The 24,177-nt window shown below is 41.2% G+C and overlaps 1 protein-coding gene across 7 annotated transcripts in view; it reads right to left on the reverse strand.

Moving 5' to 3' along the window:
* rc3h2 (ring finger and CCCH-type domains 2) overlaps nucleotides 1-24,177 on the reverse strand; it is a 122,553-nt gene that overhangs the window by 69,814 nt on the left and 28,562 nt on the right. For 4 of the 7 annotated variants that reach the window (XM_041193041.1, XM_041193042.1, XM_041193048.1 and 1 more), the window contains one exon: nucleotides 13,174-13,260. The exons of 2 other annotated variants lie outside the window; for them this stretch is intronic. The gene's annotated coding sequence lies outside the window, so the exon portion shown is untranslated. The remainder of the gene's footprint in view (nucleotides 1-13,173; nucleotides 13,261-24,177) is intronic. One more of the 7 variants, XM_041193044.1, reaches the window with a different exon arrangement.

Raw genomic sequence — 24,177 nt, forward strand, 5'->3', positions numbered from 1 at the left:
ATTTTAAAGGTAAGGGGCAGGAGGTTTAGAGAGGATTTGAGGAAAAGGTTTTTCACCCGGGGGGGGGGGGATCTGGAACTCATTGCCTGAAAGGGTGGTAAAGGCAGGAACCCTCACAATATTTAAGATGTATTTATATAGACATTTGAAACGTCATAGCATACAAGACTACAGGTCAAGTGCTGGAAAATGGGATTAGAGTAGATAGGGGCTTGATGACCGGCGCAGACACAGCGGGCTGAAGAGCCTCTTTCCGTGCTGTAAACTCTATGACACTATGACTTCAAATGCTAATAAAACAGGAAACATCTTTACTGGTTACAAAAATGCCATGTACAACCACCTCTTTGATTTTAAGACAGTAGTAAGCTATGAACCATTTGCAGGGGTGAAAATAACTCTTAAAAAATCAGCCAAACATGTTTTTAAAAAAAATCAAACATCTGTTTCTTGTATTTATGGGCTTAAGTCCTAATGTTAACAGCATGATGAGCTGCCTATCATATGTTGGTCATCATGAGTTTTTGGCTTGTTTTAGAATCAAAAAACAATAGATTTGCAACCCCATAACTATGGGTTGAGTGTGTGTGTGTGTGTGTGTGTGTGTGTGTGTGTGTGGTGGGGGGGGCGGGGAGGAGAGATGAAGTAAAGTTGTACACTTCAGCTGGACCAGAGGAATTAGAGGACAAATGTTTGTATTAAGTTACTCCGAACTGTCAGGCTTAGAGTCAGATACATTAAAAATCCATCCAATCACATAGCTCGGTCTTCTGTGCATGGTTAAAATCATAGCACACATACCTACCACTTTCCACAGATTCTACTGCTTGATCAAAAATGTGTCCACACTATTATGGAACTAAGGTTTCCCTCCTTGCTATTTATCACACCACCAATTTTTGTGTCATCTGCAAACTTATTGATCATACCTCCAACATTCATGTCTACATCATTAACGTTCACCACAAACAGCGAGGGACCCAGCACCGAACCCTCTGTTACACCACTAGACATAGGGGTTTAAGCTAATCTGGTCTCTTTAAATCATTATCCATGCAGATGGAACACTATGTATATAAATAAACATGCCCTTCAAAATTATAAAGAAAACATTACATCTTAAAACCATATAGCAATGTTGATATTAACAGGTTACAGCAAAAATCACGCCAGCACTCCTTTGTAAAGCTTTGCACCTCAGCATTTTGTTTTAAAGTAACAATTCAAAATCTGTTAACTGAAATTTTAGTCAACAATCCTCAATTCATTTGCTTTATCCTTCAGCTTTTTTTTTGCATCAGAACCAACAGAAATCCAAGGGTTACTAAAACAAAAGCAGAAAATTCACTAAAGTTAGCAATCTGGATTAAGTATTGTAAAAAATCAGAAATCAGAATTTTTGTAAAAGGAGCTATTCAGTCAATATACCTATACCTCCGAGTTATTCATTTAGATACATTGTACTGTTCTTTCCCCATATTTTTAAATTAATTTTTCAAATATTTACCTGCTTCCATTTTCAAGACCATTATTGATTCTGTTCGCATCTATTTCTAATGAAATGGCCTAATAATCACTCATGGAAAAAGAAAAAAAAAAAAATTCTTCAGCACTGTTCTTAAATTTATGCCATCCAGTTAATAACCCAACTAGTCAAAATACCTTTTTCCTTGTATAAAGCCTTTCACAATTCCAAACGTCTCTATTAGATTTCCAAAGTAAGCCTTTGGTTTAATGGTAGCATTCCCACTTCCAAGTTAGAAGGTGAAGGCCTCAAATCCCACATCAGATGGCCCTGGTGAGTGGGGACTAGAACATAGTCTCCAAATACTGGGATGACATCCAATGGATTACTCAGCTTCAAGGGTGCAGGTGCACTACCGCCCCCCTCAACATTGAGTAGATAGGGTTCTTTAGCCCCAGCTGCAGGCCTTGAAGAAGGTACTCCAAAGATAAAAACTTTGAAGGTGGCAAAACCTCAACCAGTAAATGGCTTAAAAGCTCACATGCAAGACTCTGCTGCCCATATACTAAATTGCACCAAGTTCCATTCATCCATTCCTCAGTGTTCACTAACCTACATTGGCTCCAAGGCTGGAAAAACAATTGATTTTAAAATTTTCATTCTTGTTTTCAAATCCCTCCATGGCTTTGTCCCACACTATCTCTAACCTCCTCCAACTCTACCCTTGGCCTTGACCATGGAGTACAGAAAAAACTCACTAAGATACCACCAGATTATATGTCACTCAAAAGTAGGCACATTATATTAATTGGCAATGGCCTAGTGGTATTGCCACTAGAGTAGTAATCTAGAGACCTAGGGGAATGCTCTGGGGACCCAGGTTCAAATCTCACCATGGCAGATGGTGGAGCTTTAATTCAATAAAAATCTGGAATTAAGAAGTTTAATGATGACCATGAAATCATCGTCAATTGTTGTTAAAATTGTTCACTAATGCCCCTTTAGGGAAGGAAATCCTTACTGTCCTTAACTACATGTGACTCCAGACCCAGAGCAATGTGGTTGACTCTTAGATGCCCTTAGCACTAGGGATGGGTAATAAATGTTGGCCTGGCCAATGACATCCACATCGAATAAAAAAAAGAAATTCTGGCCTCACCAAAGATTTGTAGAAGCCTTGTATAACCTCTTGCATGGCTCAGTGGTAGCACAGAGTCAGAAAGTGGTTGTTTTTAAGTCCACTTAATAACTTCAAACTTATTCACATTATATTCCACCTGCAATGTTCTAGCCCAGTCACTTAGCCTGTCCAAGTCCTCTTGAAGCCTCCTTGCATACTCCTCACAACTTATGTTCCCACCTAGTTTGGTGACATTTGGAAATGTTACAATTGGTCTCCACATCCAAATCATTTATATAGATTGTGAACAGCTGTGGACTTACTACTGGGGTACCACAAGGATCAGTGCTAACAGCCTACCACCCTGAGAATGGTCCATTTATTCCTAATCTCTGCTTTCTGTCTATTAACCAATTCTCAATCCATATTTGTATATTTCCCCCAATCGCAAAGCGCTCTAATTTTATTTACTAATCTCCTGTGTGGGACCTTATCAAAAGTCTTCTGAAAATCCAAATATACCACATTCACTGGTTCTCCTTTAATCAATGCTACAAGTAATATTCTCAAAAAACTCCAACCAAGTTTGTCAAAATTCATGTCCCTTTTATTAATCCATGTTGACTCTGCTCAATTTTACCATTCTTTTCTAAATTTCAGTTATCACATTCTAGATAATAGATTTAAACATTTTCCCTTTGGGTGTTTATTCCTTAGATGAATGGATATCTGTAGTAGACTGTGTAATAATTCTTTAAATACTAGCCATTGCCCGTCTACCACCAAATCTTTTAGTGGATTTTCCCTATTCACCATAGCCAACTTGCCCCTCATAAGTCTGAAGAAAGGAAATTATGAAGGTAAGACCTAGGCCAGGATTTTCTGGACCCGTTGGCATCGGGTGTCATTGCGGGCAGGGGGATTTGACAATATGGTGAGAAGGCCAAAAATCAGCTTCATGCCATCATTAAACCAGTTTGCAATCATCCGCTCCACCTGTCAATGGCAGGCCGCATTTCCCATCTCCACCGTCGGGAACCTAATTTCAATAGCATCTCATTATAAAGCACTGCTCGCTGGATCATCCCCACACATTGGATCATCCAGGCACGTCAGCATGATTGCACACCGGTATGTTTCACAAATGCAGAACTGTGGATAAGCAACGTGTGCCTGGCGATTCAAGGTTTGTTTCCCTACCTTGCTTTGGGCAACACTTGCAGTCACCAGCAGGCAACATCACATCACTTTTTTGAGGGGGAATGGGGGGTTGGGGTGCTCACGTGCCGGTCTCTACCTACTGGACCAGCCACAATGCCAGGGTGGCTTTTCAATGGCTGCAGGAACGGGAGAAGTGGCCTCAGGCAAGGCAAGAGGCTGCAAGACAAGGCTGTACTGGGAAAAATGGCGGGTGGGGGGGGGGGGGGGGGCGGTGTCCCAGGGTATGTTTGTGGGGGCACATGTTGGACTGTATAAGTGGCCTCAAGATAGTGAGGGCTGAGGAGGCAGTCTCTGGGGGAGAGGGGAGGGGAGGGAGAATGTGTGATAGCCTTGAGTGTGTGAGTTTAGAGTGATAAGATGGTTGCCTTACCCAGGTGGCATAGATGAGATCATTCATCCATTTTCTGCACTGGATGGCTGACCTCTTGTGTGCAGCATTGACACTGACCACCTCTGCCACCACCTCCCAAGTAGGAGTGGTGAGACTGATGGGCCTCCTGCGCCCAGAGTTGGGGTGGAGGACATCATGGCACGCCTCCATGGGATCCAGAAGGCGTCCCACCAGGAATGTGTCACTGGATTGGGGGGCTGCACTCTTCTTGGCTTTTGGGGCCATGTCTCCACTGGAGTAGTCCTGGGGCAAGCATTGGGAAGCATGCACACGGCCGTAGTTTAAACATGGCGCCCTGCATGAGGAAGCAGTGAGGTAATGGCGTGGCAGGCAAATCAGAGGCTGCTCACCAGTGAGATGGCGTGTTTCCTGTGGCTACATAATTAATGAGGCAGGAATAGGACAATACAGCATGAAAACCCACCACTGCAGCCGGCAGGTAAAAAGGCCTTTTCCCCACCCGATACTGCAAATCTGGGACGATTTTGTCCCTAGTTTCTAAATGAACTATATCACAAAATTCTATCATATTATGGTCACTATTTCCCAATGGCTCCTTTACAGCAAGGTTATTAATTAGCCCTTTCTCATTACACACTAAACCCAAAATAGCCTAATTTGTCGGCTCAACATACTCATATACATTCCAGGAATTCCTCCTCCAGAGCATTAGCGCTGATTTGGCTAACCCAGCCTCTCTGTAAGTTGAAGCTGCTGATTATTACATGCATCTCTAATTTCCTGATTTATACCGTGTCCAATATTAGTACTACAGTTTAGTGGCCTATAAACAACTCCTACCATTGTTTGCTGCCCCTTGCTGTTGCTTAGCTCTACCCAAACTGATTTTACATCTTGATCCTTCGATCCAAGATCCTCTCTTACTCATGTACTGATCTCGTCCCTTATTTAGACTGCTACCCCACCTTCTTTTCCTTTTTTGCCTCTCTCTCCTAAAGGCTGAATATCCTTGGATATTCTGTTCCCAATCTTGGTCACCCTGTAGCCACGTCTAATGGTAGTTAAATCATACCCATTTACCTCAATTTGTGCATTCAAATAATCAACCATTTTGCGAATGCTAGGTGCATTTAGATGGAGTGCCTTTAATTGTTTTTTTAAACATTATTTTTAACATTATTCTCTATTCTGATCCTATTTGATCTTAGCATATCCATATAAACATGTACAACATTTCCTTTATCATTACTTTTCATCACAGACAATTTGTAGGTGGCAGGGTATGTTCTTAATTAACTCATATCCTTCAATGCATTGAGTTTATCCTATTTTATGGCTTCTAAATGCTTGCCACAACCAGGACAGGCTGACTAATCTCCCTTTCGAAACAATGGCATTCTCCTGTCCTATAACATAACTTTCAGATACAAAGATGTTCCTGGCAAGCCCATTCAAGGATATTCAGGGAGAGCTTCTGCAAATTCCTCTTTCTCTTTTCTGGCTTCTGGCAAATTCACACCTCTTTGGTGTATTACTGCCACCTACTGAATCGGAGGAAGAGTGTAGTACAATACAATTTTGTCTCTGAACTAGTTCAGCATTCTTGTATGTTCACCATCAAGACTTTCTATCCTTTACATTCCATGCTACACCAATTCCCCAAGTAATATATTTCCTTACGTTCAAATTAGCCTGTCTAATGGTTCCACCTTCTCATTTTCAATGCTTTCGTTCCCATTATCAAGCTTTTGTAAAAACTGAGCAACCTAGGAATCAAGTATTCAAATCTGACCATGGCAAATTGTGAAATGGAATTCAATAAATCTTGGTTAGCACTAAAGGGAAAAAAAATGACCAGGTCATAGAAACACCAACTGGTTCAATAACGTTCTTCAGGGAAGGGAACCAGTCAGTCCTAACCAAACAGCATTATCTACAATGGCATAAGCCCAAAGTCTGCTGGTGGCAACAAAATCAAATATAGTAAACAATGAGGAGGAGGATACTAACAGATTTAAGGAGGACATATGCAAATTGGTGAAATGGGCAGACATATGGCAGATGCAATTTAAACCCAAAAGTATGAAATGATGCATTTTACTAGGAAGAATGAGAGGCAATGTAAATTAAATGGTACAATTTTAAAAGGTGCCCAGCAGAGAGATCTCAAGGTGTACATACACAAACCTTTTGAAGGTGGCAGGACATGTTCAGAAGGCTGTTTAAAAAAAAGCATACAGGATCCTTGGCTTCATAAACAGAGGTATAGAATACAAAAACAAGGAAGCTAAGCTAAAACCTTATAAGGTTGCTGTTTGGACCTCAGATGGAGTATTATGCCCAATTCTGGAAACCAAGCTTTAGGAAGGAAGACAATACTTGAAGTGGAAGCATTTGCAGGGCTATGGGGAGAGGGACTAATCGGATAGCTTTTTCAAGGAGTCGACAGAGGTAAGAAAGGCCAAATGCCCTTCTTTGCTGCATCATTCAAGGATTGTGGCCACTTTAGTTCGTTGTTCAATATCTTCTAAGTCTCTTGGATTCTGGAATTAAATACCTTGGACTCCACTGTGCAGGAAGATGTGACATCCACATACAACCATCATCTTGACAAGTCTACTTTGAAAAAACTATTTCTTCTCAAATCATAAATTATAAGACTCGGTAAGAAATGGTTTCTAAAGATATTTTAGTTCCTTGTAAACAGATTCAATTTTTGTTTTCTGTATTTTTCTGCTTCAGTACAATACACAATCAAACCTAAATACTGGCTTATAATTAAGTTTGCAGAAGAATGTGTTGGGCATCAGTTTTTGATTCAAGCATCATTTCAGATTATGAATAATTAATCTGAAGTAAGTGACACTTCAGTACTTAGTGCTGAGGGACTACTCTCCTCAACAAACTAACTCATGATCCCTGTTTCTTTGGAATCCTCTACCTCAGAGAGCTGTGGAGGTTTAGTCATTTGAGTATATTCAAGACAGGGATCAATAGATTTCTAGATATTAAAGATATCAAGGGATATGGGGATAGTGTGGAAAAGTGACGTTGAGGTAGAAGATCGGCCATGATCTAGTTGAATGGTGGAGCAGGCTCAAGCGGCTGAATTGCCTCCTCCAGCTCTCATTTCCTACGTCCCTATGTCCTTGCAAATGACTGCCCCATCTCCAACCTCCCCTTCCTTTCCTAAGTCCTTGAACAGGTTGTCAATTCCCAAAGATAAAAACAAAAAAACTGCGGATGCTGGAAATCCAAAACAAAAACAGAATTAAAACAGAATTACCTGGAAAAACTCAGCAGGTCTGGCAGCATCGGTGGAGAAGAAAAGAGTTGACATTTCGAGTCCTCATGACCCTTCGACAGAACTTGAGCCCAAGAAAGAGTTGAAATATGAGCTGGTTTAAGGTGTGTGTGTGTGTGTGTGTGTGGGGGGGGGGGGGGGGGGGGGGAGAGAGAGAGAGAGAGAGAGAGAGAGAAGTGGAGGGGGTTGGTGTGGTTGTAGGGACAAACAAGCAGTGATAGAAGCAGATCATCAAAAGATGTCACAAACAACAGAACAAAAGAACACATAGGTGTTAAAGTTGGTGATATTATCTAAACGAATGTGCTAATTAAGAATGGATGGTAGGGCACTCAAGGTATAGCTCTAGTGGGGGTGGGGAGAGCATAAAAGATTTAAAATAATGGAAATAGGTGGGAAAAGAAAAATCTATATAATTTATTGGAAAAAAACAAAAGGAAGGGGGAAACAGAAAGGGGGTGGGGATGGAGGAGGGAGCTCACGACCTAAAGTTGTTGAATTCAATATTCAGTCCGGAAGGCTGTAAAGTGCCTAGTCGGAAGATGAGGTGTTGTTCCTCCAGTTTGCGTTGGGCTTCACTGGAACAATGCAGCAAGCCAAGGACAGACATTGGGCAAGAGAGCAGGGTGGAGTGTTAAAATGGCAAGCGACAGGGAGGATTGGGTCATTCTTGCGGACAGACCGCAGGTGTTCTGCAAAGCGGTCGCCCAGTTTACGTTTGGTCTCTCCAATGTAGAGGAGACCACATTGGGAGCAACAAATGCAGTAGACTAAGTTGGGGGAAATGCAAGTGAAATGCTGCTTCACTTGAAAGGAGTGTTTGGGCCCTTGGACGGTGAGGAGAGAGGAAGTGAAGGGGCAGGTGTTGCATCTTTTGCGTGGGCATGGGGTGGTGCCATAGGTGGGGGTTGAGGAGTAGGGGGTGATGGAGGAATGGACCAGGGCGTCCCGGAGGGAGCGATCCCTACGGAATGCCGATGGGGGGGTGAAGGGAAGATGTGTTTGGTGGTGGCATCATGCTGGAGTTGGCGGAAATGGCGGAGGATGATCCTTTGAATGCGGAGGCTGGTGGGGTGATAAGTGAGGACAAGGGGGACCCTATCATGTTTCTGGGAGGGAGGAGAAGGCGTGAGGGCGGATGTGCAGGAGATGGGCTGGACACGGTTGAGGGCCCTGTCAACGACCGTGGGTGGAAAACCTCAGTTAAGGAAGAAGGAGGACATGTCAGAGGAACTGTTTTTGAAGGTAGCATCATCGGAACAGATGCGACGGAGGCGAAGGAACTGAGAGAATGGGAAGGACTCCATCCTTTTCTTCTCCGCCGATGCTGCCAGACCTGCTGAGTTTTTCCAGGTAATTCTGTTTTTGTGTTGTCAATTCCCAAATGTGTGTTCTTCTTTCCTGGAACTCCATATTTGAATCCCTCCAATCAGGTTCCTACTCTACCAAAACAGCTCTCATCAAAGTCACAAATTACATCCTATTTGACTGTGGCCACGGTAAACTATTATCCATCTACCTGTCTGCAGCCTTTGACATGGTTCACCACACCATCCTTCTCTGATTTCTCTCTATCATCCAGCTGGGTGAGACTGTACTCGCCTGGTTCCATTCTGATTTCTCCAAAATAGCCAGAATCGCCTGCAGGGGCTTCTCTTCCTGCTCCCAAACAGTTACCTCTTATGTCCTCACAGATCAATCTTGGCCCCTCCTATCTTTCAATCTACATGTTGCCCCTATAAAAAAAGAGTCAGTTCCCACTGTACACAGGTGACATCCACCTCTATTTCACCACTTCCTCTCTTGACCCCTCCACTGTCAACCTGCTTGTCCAACATATAGTACCAGAGAACAGAAATTTCCTCAAATTAAACATTGGACAGACTAAAGATATCATCTTCCATCTCTGTTACAAACTCAGTTCCCTCGCCATCGACTCCATCTCTCTCCCCGACAATTGGCAGAGACTGAACCAGACTGCTCGCAACATTGGGGTCATATTTGACTCCAAGGTGAGTTTCCAACCAAATATCTGCACCAAAACCATCCATTTCCAACTCTGTAACAGCACCTGACTCTGCCCCTACCTGAAATCATCTGCTGCTGAAACCTTATCAAGGCCTTTGTTACTTCTTGACTGGACTATACCAATGTACTCCTGGCCTGCCTCTCACATTCCGTAAACCCAAGGTCATCCAAACCTCTCCTGTCGAGGTCCTGACCCCCTAAGTGCTATAACTTACACTGGTTCCTGCTCAAGCAATACATCAATTTTAAAGTTCTCATTCTTGTTCTCAATTCCCTATATGGACTTACCCTATCTCTGTAATCTCCTCCAGCCCCACAACTCTCAGATATCAGTGCCCTTCTAATTCTTGCCTTTTGAGCATCCCCAATTTTGAACACTCCATTATTGGACCATGCCTTCAGCTGCCAAGGCCCTAAGCTCTGGAAATCCCATGCCTCCCCCCCACCCCCCTCCAACTTAGTCACTTCTCTACTTTTCTTTCCTTCTTTGAGATGCTCCTTAAAACCCTTGGTCATCTGCTGCAATATCTCCCCATGTGGCTCGGTGTCAAATTCTGCTTTATATATAGTGCTCTTGTAATTATGTTAAAAGGTGCTATATGAGTACAAGCTGTTGTTATTGTGGAGTATCCAATGTCAGACACTGAACTTTCAGATTAGGCATTAAACAGACGCCTTGTCTGCTTGTTCAGGTAGATGCAAAATATTATATTTTTACCATTCAAAATCTGGAGTTCCCCAGATTACTTGGTCAACATTTTCCCATCAACCAAAATACCACTCTCAACCATAATCTCCAAAAACAGATCATCTGATCACTCATTGGCTATTTATGAGACCTTGCTGAGTGCTGACTGCCACGTTCACATATGTAAATTATCTAGGGAAATCTGGTGCATGTAAAGGGATCAAACCTCCTCTATTTCATCACGTGCTCTCATGATTGTTCTTGTCTTCAGAGGCAGGAGAACAAATGGAATGTGAAAACAAATGTATTGAACAATAAAAAGAAAGTCAACATGGGAGTGGCAGTAATGTAGGTTTTATAGTTGTTTATTTTCTATCTACTTGAGAAAATTATGAATCACATTTGCAGTTATCCATAATGTACATAATATTCAATGACTAATATCCCAGGGCATGCTATTCTGTGAATTAAGCTTCTTAAAAAAAATCCTTTGACTTCATTCATTGGTGTAATATACAATGCTACAATACGTTGCACATAAAGATATTTAATTTTTGTCACAGACCTTTCAAGTTTAAAAGCAATATTGTAGTTGACCTACAATATTAGAGAATTGGTACCAAATGAAAAAAGCTCACGGGACACATGACATGTGCAAAGCTTAAGCAGTTTATTATTTGTTTGAACCCCAAGATTATATTCCATTCTGAAGTAGATTACTTTTATAAATGTACATATTATTGTTCAGAATTAATGTATAGCTGAATATCATGTAATGTCTTGTTCACCTGGTTTTAAATACAAAAATAGCAAGAATAGAAAAAAGATACTAGTTTAAGCAGCAAAAATTGAAGGGATAAAAACATTGAAACCAAGGGACAACTCCATAGAGCAAGTCAGTAGATATTGATCATTTCATTCTTCCAAGAACAAATAACAATGTATAAAAAGGACTATGCATCCATGCACTATACATCATTCCTTAATACCAAATGTTATGTCACCAACCTTACTTGGAATTAACCCAAGAAACTGAGACCATACATTTCAAAATCCAAGGCCCCCATATCTGCCCCAGTGACAGTTTTGAATGCAGCTTAACCTAGTCACACCTTCCAATTTCTCTACTGACTGCACCATCATCCTCAGCCTCTAAAACCACATCATGCGTGCAGAACATTTCACACCTGAAGGTATGCTAACTACAATTTAAAATCAACACTCGCAGGTTTTCATTGCTTCACATGCAATAACGTGAGATTGTGACAGTGATTGTAGCAAATTTATAACAAGTAGTGATAAAATATGCTTTAATTCAGGAAATTGCTCAGTCTCTGAAGATAAATATATAATGTTAAAAAGGCACAAAATATGCACATTCATTAACTGGTTTAATATTAGCGACATTTACAATAAAGCAACATATCTACCAGTATACAAAATTGACAATTGTAGAGCATGCCTTCAACATCAAAAAATATCTCTCACTTTACAAAAAGAGATGCCGAGATGAAAGATGAACAAAAGCTGCAATGACAGGTAAGCGTTAAGCAATTTTTTGAGAGGCAAATGGGTTTAAGCAGGGTGTTCTAGAATATGGCCAAAACAACTGAAGTTTTGGTACCAAGAGTAATAAGGGGCAAGGAAGAATCTGAGGAGAAGCAAGTTGACTACAGATGTAAGCTGAATGAGGTTTTATAGCAAGACGAAAGGTGAGGATTTTAATTTCAATACATTGGGGCACAAGGCACCATTGTAGATCAACAAGAATGGTGGTATTGGGCAAACCTGATTTAATGCCAGGAAGAATGTACATATGAAAAACAGAAAATGCTGCAAATACTCAGCAGGTCTGACAGCATCTGTGGAGATGAAAATAGAATTAATGTTTCAGGTCTGTAATTTTTTTTCCTCACAGACCTGAAATATTACGTTTATTTTTCTCTCCACAAAAGCTGCTGGACCTGCTGAATAATCATGGTATATTTGCATTTTTATTTCAAATCTCCACGAACTGCAGTATTTTACTTTTGTACTGTTGCAGAATGTAGGTAGCTAAGTGTATGGAGGATAGAAAGTCATCATGGAGGATATTGGCGAAATCAAATCCAGAACTGTCAAAAATATGGATAAGGACTTTCAGTGGCATTAAGCAGTCTTTGGTGAAAGAGAGCAAGTATGCACCAATGTTTCCCACAATCCAAGAACAAATAGAAAGAATGAGTAAATGAAACTGGTCTCTGCAAAAAATTAATTCTCTTATAACATTTATCCTCCAGATTTGTCTTCCTGCATGGGACTAAATATTGGGCAATAAAAGTAGTTTCTTGAACGCATGAGAGTTGAAATCTGTTCAAGGGGGAATTGCTGCCGCAAAGCCTTTATAAAATTCTGGTTGGGCCAAAACTAAGAGTATTGCATCCAGCTCTGGTTACCACACTTTAGGAAGGATGTGATGGCCCTTAAGGAAGGTACACAGAGATTTACTAGAATGCTCCAATATGATGGATTTCAAGCTACAGTGGTAGGTTGGAAGAGCTAGGGTTCTTCTTGCACCAAAGGAATAGAGGGAGATCAGATTGTGTCCAAGATTGTGAAAGTTTACAATGAGGTAGACAAAGAAAAGCTGTTCCTTTTAACTGATGGTGCAAGGGCTAAAAGACACAGGTTTAACTTTTTTTTTCGGGGGGGGGGGAGGGGCGTTAATGGTGGCAGTGTAAGGAACAACGTTTTTATGCAGCAAGTGGCTATGACCTGAATCTCACTGCTGGGGTTGGTGTGGCGGTTGTTGGGGGGGGGGGGTGGGGGTGGGGCAGCAATGGAAGTGGGGAAAGTGACACAGGGCATGGAGATGGGAAAATACTCCTCTTAGGTTTTTTTAGTTGAACAAACAAGATTTTTGGCAGTAACTTTTCCACACAATTATGCCATCAGGCAATTGTTGAATATATACATGGGGGTGGAGCAAAAGAAAAAAAAGGTCCTTGGACATCACCTGGGGCTGGTTACAAAGTGGCACTGACCAAGGTTTGGACCAGGTCTCCTTCCCATCTCCCTTCATCTGGGTCACTGGGTGCAAAATCTAAGAGGAGGAAAAAAACACATTTAAGGTGAAAAAAAAAAAATCAGTCCACAATTTCAGTGATCCCCTGGTGTATAACGCATCTGCAATGTTCAGGCATTTTGCCAAAAATTATCTTCCTTCCCTCCCTCAATAAATGCTGTTATTTAAAACCATCACCTCATCCCATCTGCATGCAAATTGCATAATTATTTTCATTAATCGGTGTAGGTGGGCTGGAATTGTTAGGTTAGTGACACAAGTGATCTATTTTAAGAAAACCACATGGTACCTGATGATACCGGTTTCTACTTAGAAGATACTTCCAACAACAGGAACACCCAGGAAACAGAACTGGTGAGCCTCATGCTGGCTTGTAGAATATTCATTTTGAAGTGTTTTTGATGTTCAGGAAGTATCTTTGATAGTGTTTGAATGTTTGTTTTTTAAAAAAAGGCTGTGCTATGTAATTTGTATACAACTAAACTTTGCAATTAGCCTGAACACCACCTTTTGGGGCTCAGAAGGTTGAGATTCAGGTTGGGTCAGTAGTCACCTACTAAAAAAAAACACAAAAACAGAACTAAACTACTCTGAATTAGAAGACTGGACAAAACATCCATGTTCAAAGACAAGAGCTTCCTGACAAAATGATTCTGACTCAAAGAAACAAAAGCCTTTCAATTAAGGTGTCCTTTGACAATATTTATTGGCTCTAAATCTGACAATGAAAATCATACTGCGATGATGAAACGTTCCCCCTCGTTAGCCCCTGCTTTAGCCATTAACAAGGTTGTTGCTGAAATACTACAACATGAACTCCGGGAATGACTTTATTTCTATTTCGTGTTCTGGATTAGTAGGGGGGGGGGTGTGTGTGTGTGTGTGTGGAGCATCAGCGTGCACAACTAGCCTGCCATTTTAGCAGAAGGTTGGGAGGAAACCAGTATGGCTTTTAAAGTAATGAGTGATTTTTAAACTTAATTTTCAGATGTGGCAAGGTTAGCATTTGCTCATCCCTAGTGGTCCTGAGAAGGCAGTGGTGTATTTCCTTTTTGAACCATTGAGGTCCATGTGGTGCTCTTTTGATACAACTGAGGGGCTTATGAAGTCACTTCAACGGGCAATTAAGAGTCAGCCACTTGGTGAATTACTGAAGCCACATCGAAACCAGACCAAGTAAGGACATCAGGTTTTTCCTTTAAAGATCATTGGTAAACCAGTTGGCTTATTACAAAAATCTGACAGCTTCATGGTCATTATTACTGACACCAGGTTTTTATTTCCAGATTCTTTGAAAACTGAATTTAAATTCTCAAACTGCCATGGCTGGATTTGAACAGTTCTCTCAATTAATAGTCCAGGCCATGGATTTCCAGTCCAGTAACATAATCACTAAAGGAATGTGCTCACGTTTTCGTAAATTCAGAGCTTCCAATGTTTAGAAAAAAAAAAGTCTGATGTCCCCCCAATCTCTTAAAAAAAAATCAAAATGTGTACCTGGAAAAAAATAAGTTTATGCTTATTATTAAAAGGAAAAATTGTTCAAATAATGTGTAATGGTACTTGTATGAAGCAGAAAGCAAACCTTAATGGCTGTCAACTCTTCTAAAACCTGCTGTTTATGTGAAGGGTTCAAGATGCTAAGAGCACTAGTTATCAAATGTATTTTCAAACATAAATGTGCTTTCAGTGTTGTTAGAATAACTTCCCTCTCCATTTTCTTTGATGGTGGTCTTGCTGGGAGATAATACTACAGGTGCCCAAAAACCCTAAGGTGTCTCATTTCAATAGCAATGTGTTTAGGCGCGCATGATCCTCAACAGCAAGTACCACCAGCCTATCAGTTTCTCATTCGAGTCCTGCACAACATTATCCACCAGGTATACTGCAATTAAGAGCACATATTCATATCTCTTCTCAGTGGCATTGAGGGTACTGTAGCACTCTGTCACACGGTTACCTCTGCGCACAACTTTGGTACTAACCTTGGGAACTATTCACCTTTATCAAGTCTCATAACAAGAGGTATTTTTTGTATAGTGAACCACTGGACACTGCTAATGTTAAAGAAATTGATGAGAGAGATTAAGATACGAGAGTAAACTAATGACAAGAGTAAACTAATGACCATAAGACATAGGAGCAGAAATTAGGCCATTCAGCCCATTGAGTCTGCTCTGCCATTCAATCATGGCTGATAAGTTTCTCAACCCCATTCTCCCGCTTTTTCCCCATAACCTTTGATTCCCTTACCAATCAAGAACCTATCTATCTCTGTCTTAAATACACTCAATTTCCTAGCCTCCACAGCCATCTGTGGCAATGAATTCCATAGATTCACCACTCTCCGGCTAAAGTAGTTTCTCCTCATCTCCGTTCTAAAAGGTCTTCCCTTTACTCTGAGGCTGTGCCCTCAGGTCCTAGTCTCTCCTACTAATGGAAACATCTTCCCCACGTCTACTCTATCCAGGCCTTTCAGTATTCTGTAAGTTTCAATCAGAAACGCCCTCATCCTTCTTAACTCCATCGAGTATAGACCCAGGGTCCTCAAACGTTCCTCATATGTTAAGCCTTTCATTCCTGGGATCGTTCTCGTGAACCTCCTCTGGACCCTCTCCATGGCCAGAACATCCTTCCTGAGATACGGGGCCCAAAATTGCTCACAATATTCTAAATGTGGTCTAACCAGAGCCTTGTAAAGCCTCAGCAGCACATCCTGCTTTTATATTCTAGTCCTCTCGAAATAAATGCCAACATTGCATTTGCCTTCCTAACTACCGACTCTCCTGCAAGTTAACCTTAAGAGAATCCTGGACCAGGACTCCCGAGTCTCTTTGCACTCCAGATTTCTGAATTCTCTCCCCATTTAGAAAATAGTCTATGCCTCTATTCTTCCTACCAAAGTGCATGACCTCACACTTGCCCACGTTGTATTCCATCTGCCATTTCTTTGCCCATTCTCCTAACCTGTCCAAATCCTTCTGCAGCCTCCCCGCCTCAATACTACCTGTCCCTCCACCTATCTTTGTATCATCTGCAAAATTAGCCAGGATGCCCTCAGTTCCTTCATCTAGATCATTAATGTATAAAGTGAAAAGTTGTGGTCCCAACACTGACCCCTGCGGAACTCCACTAGTCACCGGCTGCCATCCTGAGAAGGACCCCCTTATCCCCACTCTCTGCCTCCTGTCAGACAGCTAATCTTCTATCCATGCTAGTGCCTTGCCTCTAACATCATGGGCTCTTATCTTACTGAACAGCTTCCTGTGCGGCACCTTGTCAAAGGCTTTCTGGAAGTCCAAGTAGGTAACATCCACTGGCTCTCCTTTGTCTAGCCTACTCGTTACCTCCTCAAAGAATTCTAACAGATTTGTCAGGCATGACCTCTCCTTGATGAAACCATGCTGACTTTGCCCTATTTTACCTTGCACTTCCAAGTATTCTGAAATCTCATCCTTAATAATGGACTCTAAAATCTTACCAATGACGATAAATAGATTGTAAAAGCTGCTACAGTGTGTAAAAAGGAATTAGATTAGCAAGTGTAAATTTGTGCACATCAGACAGAGCCAGGAGAAATTAGAATGAGAAAGACAACATAGTAAGGGCATTAAACAAATGGTTAGTGTCTGTTCACAGTACAAAAGGCACAAAAAACATTCTGGAAGTAGTAGAGAACCAAGGGTCTAGTGAAAATAAGGAACTTTAGGATGCTTGTATCAATAAAGGTATATATGGGGGTGGGGTGGGGGGCTGAAAATCCAATGCATCTGGCGGCCTACACCCTAGGGATTTAGAAGAAGTGGCTACATAGCTAGTGATGTATTGGTTTTGATCTTTTGAAATTTCATAGATTCTAGAACAGTTCCCATGGTTTAGTATGTAACAAATGTAACCCTACTATTCTAGAAAGGAGAGAGGGAGAAGGCAGGGAACTGTAGGCCAATTAGCCTGACATCAGTAGTAGGGATAATTCTAGCATTATCCCTACTACTGATGTCGGGCTAATTGGCCTACGGTTCCCTGCGTTCTCCCTTTCTCCTTTCTAGAATAGTGGGGTTACACTTGCTACATAGTAAACTGAAGGTTAAGCTTTGACAAAATGCCAGCTGGCAGGAGGGAAGCTTAGCTAGTAGTGTACCTCAGGTCATACTTCAGCACTAATTAGATACAGAATAGGACTAACAGAGGCAATTGATTATTTATTACTTGGGACACGAGAACAGGACACTTAGGGAATCGTTATGGTTGGATGGAGTCAATGTGGTTTTATAAAAGGGAAATTGTATTTGCCAAATCCGCTGAAGTTTTTTGAGAATGCAACAAACAGGAAAGATAAAGGAGGAACCACTGAGTCGAGTGCGTTTGGATTTTCAAAAAAATTGATAAGTTATTACAAAATTAAGGCTCACGGAATTGGGGGTAATATATTAACAGGGATTGAGAATTGGTTAACGGATAGAAAACAGAGAGCAGGGACAGATGAGACATTTTCAAGTTGGCAGGGTGTAACCAGCAGGGTGCCACAAGGATCAGTGTTTGGCCTCATTTACTTAAGTCATAGACGCAGTCCTCTCACCTAAAGTCGAGATCTATGTATCTATCGTCAGCAAACTTGGATACATAAGTTAGGTGTGAGGAGAACACAGAGGCTGCAAAAGGGTTCAAACAACTTAAGTGGCAAATGGAATATAATGTGTTGTGAAGTTATCCATTTTAGTAGGGAAAAGAGAAAAACAGATTTTTTTTTTTAAAAAAAGGGCAGGAGGCTTGAAAATACTGGTATTTAGGGGGACCTCGGTATCCTTGTACATGAATTACAGAAAGTAGACACGCATGTGCAGCGGGCATTTAGCAGATCAAAGGTATGTTGGCATTTTTATAAAGAGATTGCAGTATGAAGAGACGGACTCTTTTATTGCAATTATGTAGGGCTTTGGTAATAACATATCTGGAGTGCTGTGTACAGTTTTGATCTGTTCACCCAAGGAAGGACACACTTGCCTTACAGGAAGTGCAACAAAAGGTCGCTATATAGATTCCTGGGATGAGGGGACTGATCTGAGGAAAGGTTGAGTAGACTATGCCTTTATTCCCTAGTGTTTGGAAGAATGGAAGGTAATTTCCTGTAAAAACCCTCCAGGGGCTAGACACATTAGATGCTGAGAGGATGTTTTCTAGGTTGTGGAGTCTAGAATTAAGTTCTAGAATAGTCTCAGAATAAGGAGTCAGCTATTTAGGACTGTATTGAGTAGAAATCTCTTCACTCAAAAGGAATGTGAAACTGGAATTCTATACAGCAGAGAACTATGGATGTTCAACTGTTAAGTATATTCAAGTTGGAGATCTATAGATTTTTGGATACTAAGGGAATCAAAGGATATGGTGATAGTGCAGGAAGATGTATCAGAGATAGAAGATGAGCGATGATTTTATTGAATGGTGGAACAGACTCAAAAAGGACAGAATGGCCTACTCTTCCTTTTATTTCTTATGTGGCCACAACATGGAAACATTTGATCACAGAGAAAAATATACATTAAATGTATAGGAGTGCCAAAATTCTTCAGTACTCAAATTATAGTTTAGCAGGTTATTTATAAGGCCATCTAAATTAGATGGCAGGTGAGGAGGACGGGCAGATTTTTCAATTGCCTCTGTTAGTCCTATTCTGTATTTAATTAGTGCTGAAGTATGATCCGAGGCACAGTACTAACTAAGCTTTCCTCTTGCCAGCTGGCACTTTGCCAAAGCTTAACCTTCAAGTTTACCCAATTGAATTTTTGAATCGCCAGTCTGACTGTAACTCTAGTGGCAATATCAGTCTGAGATGAGATTCAAACTTCGGTCTTTCAGTTCAGGATTGGTTGCATGAATTTGTGTAGGTTTAACATAGAAGATTGTATCAATAATCCCAATAATTGTTCAGATTTTAAACAAAAATGTTATATACTGTAGCTCTGTTATACAGGTTCTGTGTGCTGGAGACTCAATGCTCCAAACGATATTTCAAGAAAATAAGTTACCACTCATGAAATTCTGGCTGTCAACGGTCTGCATGAATTCCTGAAGGACAAATGGAATACATGTCATTGTTCTCTAACTTTTGGTACACCCCATCCCCAGAAAATAGATACCTTCAGACAAAAAGCAGAGCCTTGACTTTAAGGATGAGGACCAATCTAAATGAAAGTATTCACAAAACTGATGGGCAATACTTAAGCTAAAAAAAAGTTTTTGAATGCCATGTGAAGGCTGTACCTCAAAATGGTTATACTGAAACACACAATAGATTTCCATAAAAATTATATATCTAGGCTACATTATCATGTTACAAATCCACATGTTTGATAGATAAACAAAATCCTCCAATCTTCAGACATTTGGTTAATTATTCTGTAAGATTCTGTTCAAGAACTGCAACAGCACTACTCTGTAAATTATTTAAAAATGAAAATTGTAATCAATTGTGAATTACTGAAATCGAGATATTTCACACTCCAGCTGGCAGTGCATGTCAGAATTAAAGTTTCTCAGATATCATTACAAATATTAAAGACCAAAGAGAGCCAACACAACAATTTACAAGTTACTGACAACTTGCTGTTGACAACATTGAAGATTTAGATCTTCTAAACACTGCTGCCCTTTAAAATTGTTACTGGGTTGCTTAATGTGTACATAACAATATTTGTAATCTAGTTTTTAGTTCATTTTTGCCCGAATTTAAGAAACACGTCCTTGTTACAGTGTATATATGAACAGTACAACATAGCATTTGCTTACACAGTAATTAAAGGTAAGCAAATCTTACATATGCACAGAGGCTGTGTAAATTAGCGTAATTTATGCAGGGTGACACAGACACCACATTACATTGTACACCATATTATGAGTTAGTATTACTTCCAGAAATTGTGGTACATGGAAATTTATGTTAAATAACCAGGTCTGCAAGAGACTGCATTAATATGCAATTCTGTTCTTTGACAGTTACAAACCTAACATTAATGATCACAGCTCAATGCAGGGCATCATCAAGGTTAGTTAGATTGAAAGAATAGAAGTAGTGATTAAATGATGACAAGGTTGGATTTAAAAGTATGAGGTTGTAGAAGCAAGGTTAGAAAGACTGAGGGAAGTATAAAGTTCTACAGTTTCGAAACATAGGGAACAAATGAGTTGAAGACCAAGATTCTCAATTTCAAAAGGCAAGAGTGTCAAAGAAAATAGGAAAAAAAGTGTGTCGGACCACATAATTGGTTGAATCTTAGAATGAATAAGACAGGAAAGCAGAACAGAAAATTTCAGAGCAGCACTGACCATAATTACACCATAAAATAAAAGGCAAGACAGATTGCAATGGAAGCTAGAGACAAGATAAGCTACTAGATGATGAGCATTTTCTTTCATCCTGTCCAAGAATAAAGGGGTACTGGAAAAAGACCCCTAGATACATTTTATGAATCTTAAAACAATTCATTCCAGGGATTCTCTACATCAATAGTCCTTGACAAAAGTGAAGTAAAAAAGGCACTGAAGGGCTTTCACTGTTTAGATTAGCCTGTTTAGAAACTAGGAGCAGGAGGAGGCCATTCAGCCCTTCAAGCCTGCTCCGCCATTCATTATGATCATGGCTAATCCTCTCTCAACGCCATATTCCTGCTTTCTCTCCATACCCCTTGATGCATCTAATATCCAAAAAATTATCAATTTCTTTCTTGAATATACTCAGTGACCCGGCCTCCACAGCCTTCTGTGGTGCAGAATTCCACAGGTTGACCACCCTCGGTGAAGAAATATTCCCTCATCTCAGTCCTAACTAACCTGCCCTGTATCCTGAGACTGTAGCCCCTGGTTCTAGACTCCCCAACCAGGGGAAACATCCTCCCTACATCCACTCTGTCTAGCCCCATTATAATTTTATACATTTCAATGAGATCCCTTCTCATTCTTCTAAAATCTATTGAGTACAGGCCCAGTAGAACCATTATGTCCACATATGACAGTCCTGCAATCCCCAGTATCAGCCTAGTGAACCTTCGCTGCACTCCCTCTATAGCAAGTATATCCTTTCTTAGGTAGGGAGACCAAAACTGCATGCAAAACCTCAGGTGTGATCTCACCAAGGCCCTGTATAACTGCAGTAAGACATCCCTACTTCTGAACTCAAATCTTCTTGCACTGAAGGCCAACAGACCATTTGCCTTCCTAATTGCTTGCTGCACCTGCCTATTTACTTTCACTGACTGGTGTACAAGGACAGCTGGATAGATCCCTTTGTACATCCACATTTCCCAATATATCACCATTTAAATAATACTCTGCCTTTCTGTTTTTCACACCAAAGCGTATTCACATTTATCCACGTTATACTGCATCTGCTATGTGTTTGCCCACACACACACACAATTTGTCTAAATCACCCTTAAGCCTCCTTGCATCCTCCTCACAACCTTGCCCAGTTGTGTGTCATCAGCAAACTTGGAAATATTGCATTTGGTTCCCTGATCCAAGTCACTTATATATATCGTGAATAGCTAGGGCCCAAGCACTGATCCCTGCGGTACACCACTTGTCACCACCTGCCACCTGGAAAAAGGCCTATTTATTTCCACACTATGTCCGGTCTATCAACCAATTCTTAATCCGTGCCAGTATATTACCCCCAATCCCATGTGCTTTATTTTTGCCCACTAGCTTCTTAAGTGGGACTTAATCAAAAACCTTCTTGAAATCCAAATACATCACATCCACTGGTTCTCCCTTATCTATTCTACTAGTTACATCCTCAAGAAACTCCAGTAGAGCAGTTAAGCATGATTTCCCTTTCATAAACCCATGCTGACTTTGTCTAATTCTGTTAATGCTTTCTAAGTGTTCTGTTACCATGTCTTTTATAATAGACTCCAGCATTTTCTCCATTACTGATGTTAGGTTAACTGGTCTGTAATTCTGATTTTTCTCTCCCTCCTTTTTTAAAAGTGCGGTTGCATTTGCCCCCCCTCCAATCTGTAAGAACTGCTATAGAATTTTGGAAGATGACCACCAATGCATCCAATATTTCCAGGGCCACTTCCTTTAGTACTCTGGGCTGTAGATCATCAGGCCCTGGGGATTTTTCACCCTTTAACCTCATTAATTTCTCTAGCACTATTTTTTTACTAATACTGATATTTTTCAATTCTTCCCTCTACATCTAAAGTTCTAATAATAGCAATAGAAGTTACATGGTACATGAACAGATTCTAAGAATCAATTTACCACTACAATCGACAAAAGAATTTGGTGCTGTTACAATCCAGACAAGCAGAGTAGAGTTACAATAGCAGAGTCACAATAATATATCTGGAATTCCATAGAGCAATTTATGGTACAGAAGGTGGCCATTCAGCCCACCAATCCATGCCGGATCCCTGCAGAGCAAACCAGTCAATCCCAGCCCTCTGCTTGATCCTCATAGCCCTGTCAATCCAATTTCCTTTTGAAATCATTGATCGTTTCTGCCTCCACCACCCTCGTGAGCAGTAAGTTCCAGGTCATTACCACTCGCTGCGTAAACAAGTCCTTCCTCACATTCCCCCTGAATTTTTTCCCAATTTGTAAGTCAACAATGACTAAAAACATTTTTTCTTTTGAAATAAACAAGGAATTGGATAGTAATCATCAGCATATTACATGCTGTTAATCATGTGGCCTTACTCTTTCTCCGGTACATCGATGATTGCTTTGGTGCAGCTTCGGTGCTGCTTCATGCTCTCGTCTGGACCGGGAAAAGTTTATTAATTTTGCTTCCAATTTCCACCCCTCCATCATTTTCACATGGTCCATCTCCGACACTTCCCTTCCTTGACCCCTCTGTCTCAATTTCTGGTGCTAGACCTTCCACCAATATTCATTACAAGCCTACCGACTCCCACAGCTACCTCGACTACAGCTCCTCACACCTCACTTCCTGTAAGGACTCCATCCCATTCTCTCAGTTCCTTCACCTCCATCGCAGCTGTTCTGATGATGCCACTTTCAAAACTGTTCCTCTGACATGTCTTCCTTTTTCCTTAACCGAGGTTTTCCACCCACGGTGGTTGACAGGGCCCTCAACCGTGTCCAGCCCATCTCCCGTGCATCCGCCCTCACATATTCGTCTCCCTCCTGGAACCGTGATAGGGTCCCCCTTGTCCTCACTTATCACCCCACCAGCCTCCGCATTCAAAGGATCATCCTCTGCCATTTCCACCAAGATGCCACCACCAAACACATCTTCCCTTCACGCCCCCTGGCGGCATTCCACAGGGATCGTTCCCTTCGGGACACCCTGGTCCACACCTCCATCGACCCCCCTCCCACAGCACCTTCCCATGCAATCGCAGAAGGTGCAACGCCTGCCCCTTTACTTCCCCTCTGCTCACTGTCCAAGGGCCCAAACACTCCTTTTCAAGTGAAACAGCATTTCATTTGCACTTCCCTCAATTTAGTCTATTGCATTCGCTGCTCCCAATGCGGTTTCCTCTACATTGGAGAGACCAAACGCAGACTGGGTGACCGCTTTGCAGAACACCTTCGGTCTGTCCGCAAGCATAACCCAGACCTCCCTGTAGCTTGCCATTTCAACACTCCACCCTGCATGTCCGTCCTTGGCCTGCTGCATTTTTCCAGTAAAGCTCAATGCAAACTGGAGGAACAGCACCTCATCTTCCGACTAGGCACTTTACAGCCTTCCGGACTGAATATTGAGTTCAACAATTTTAGATCATGAACTTTCTTCTCCATTCCCACCTCCTCTCTGATCCCCCTTTTTTCCAATAATTTATATAGATTTTTCTTTTCCCACCTACTTCCATTATTTTTAAATGTATTTCCATCCACTGTTTTACCTCTGCCTTTTGGCCTATTTCGATCCCTTCCCCCCACCCCACCCCCACTAGGGCTATCTGT

Source organism: Carcharodon carcharias, chromosome 8, assembly GCF_017639515.1.
Source record: "Carcharodon carcharias isolate sCarCar2 chromosome 8, sCarCar2.pri, whole genome shotgun sequence".
Taxonomy (NCBI): domain Eukaryota; kingdom Metazoa; phylum Chordata; class Chondrichthyes; order Lamniformes; family Lamnidae; genus Carcharodon; species Carcharodon carcharias.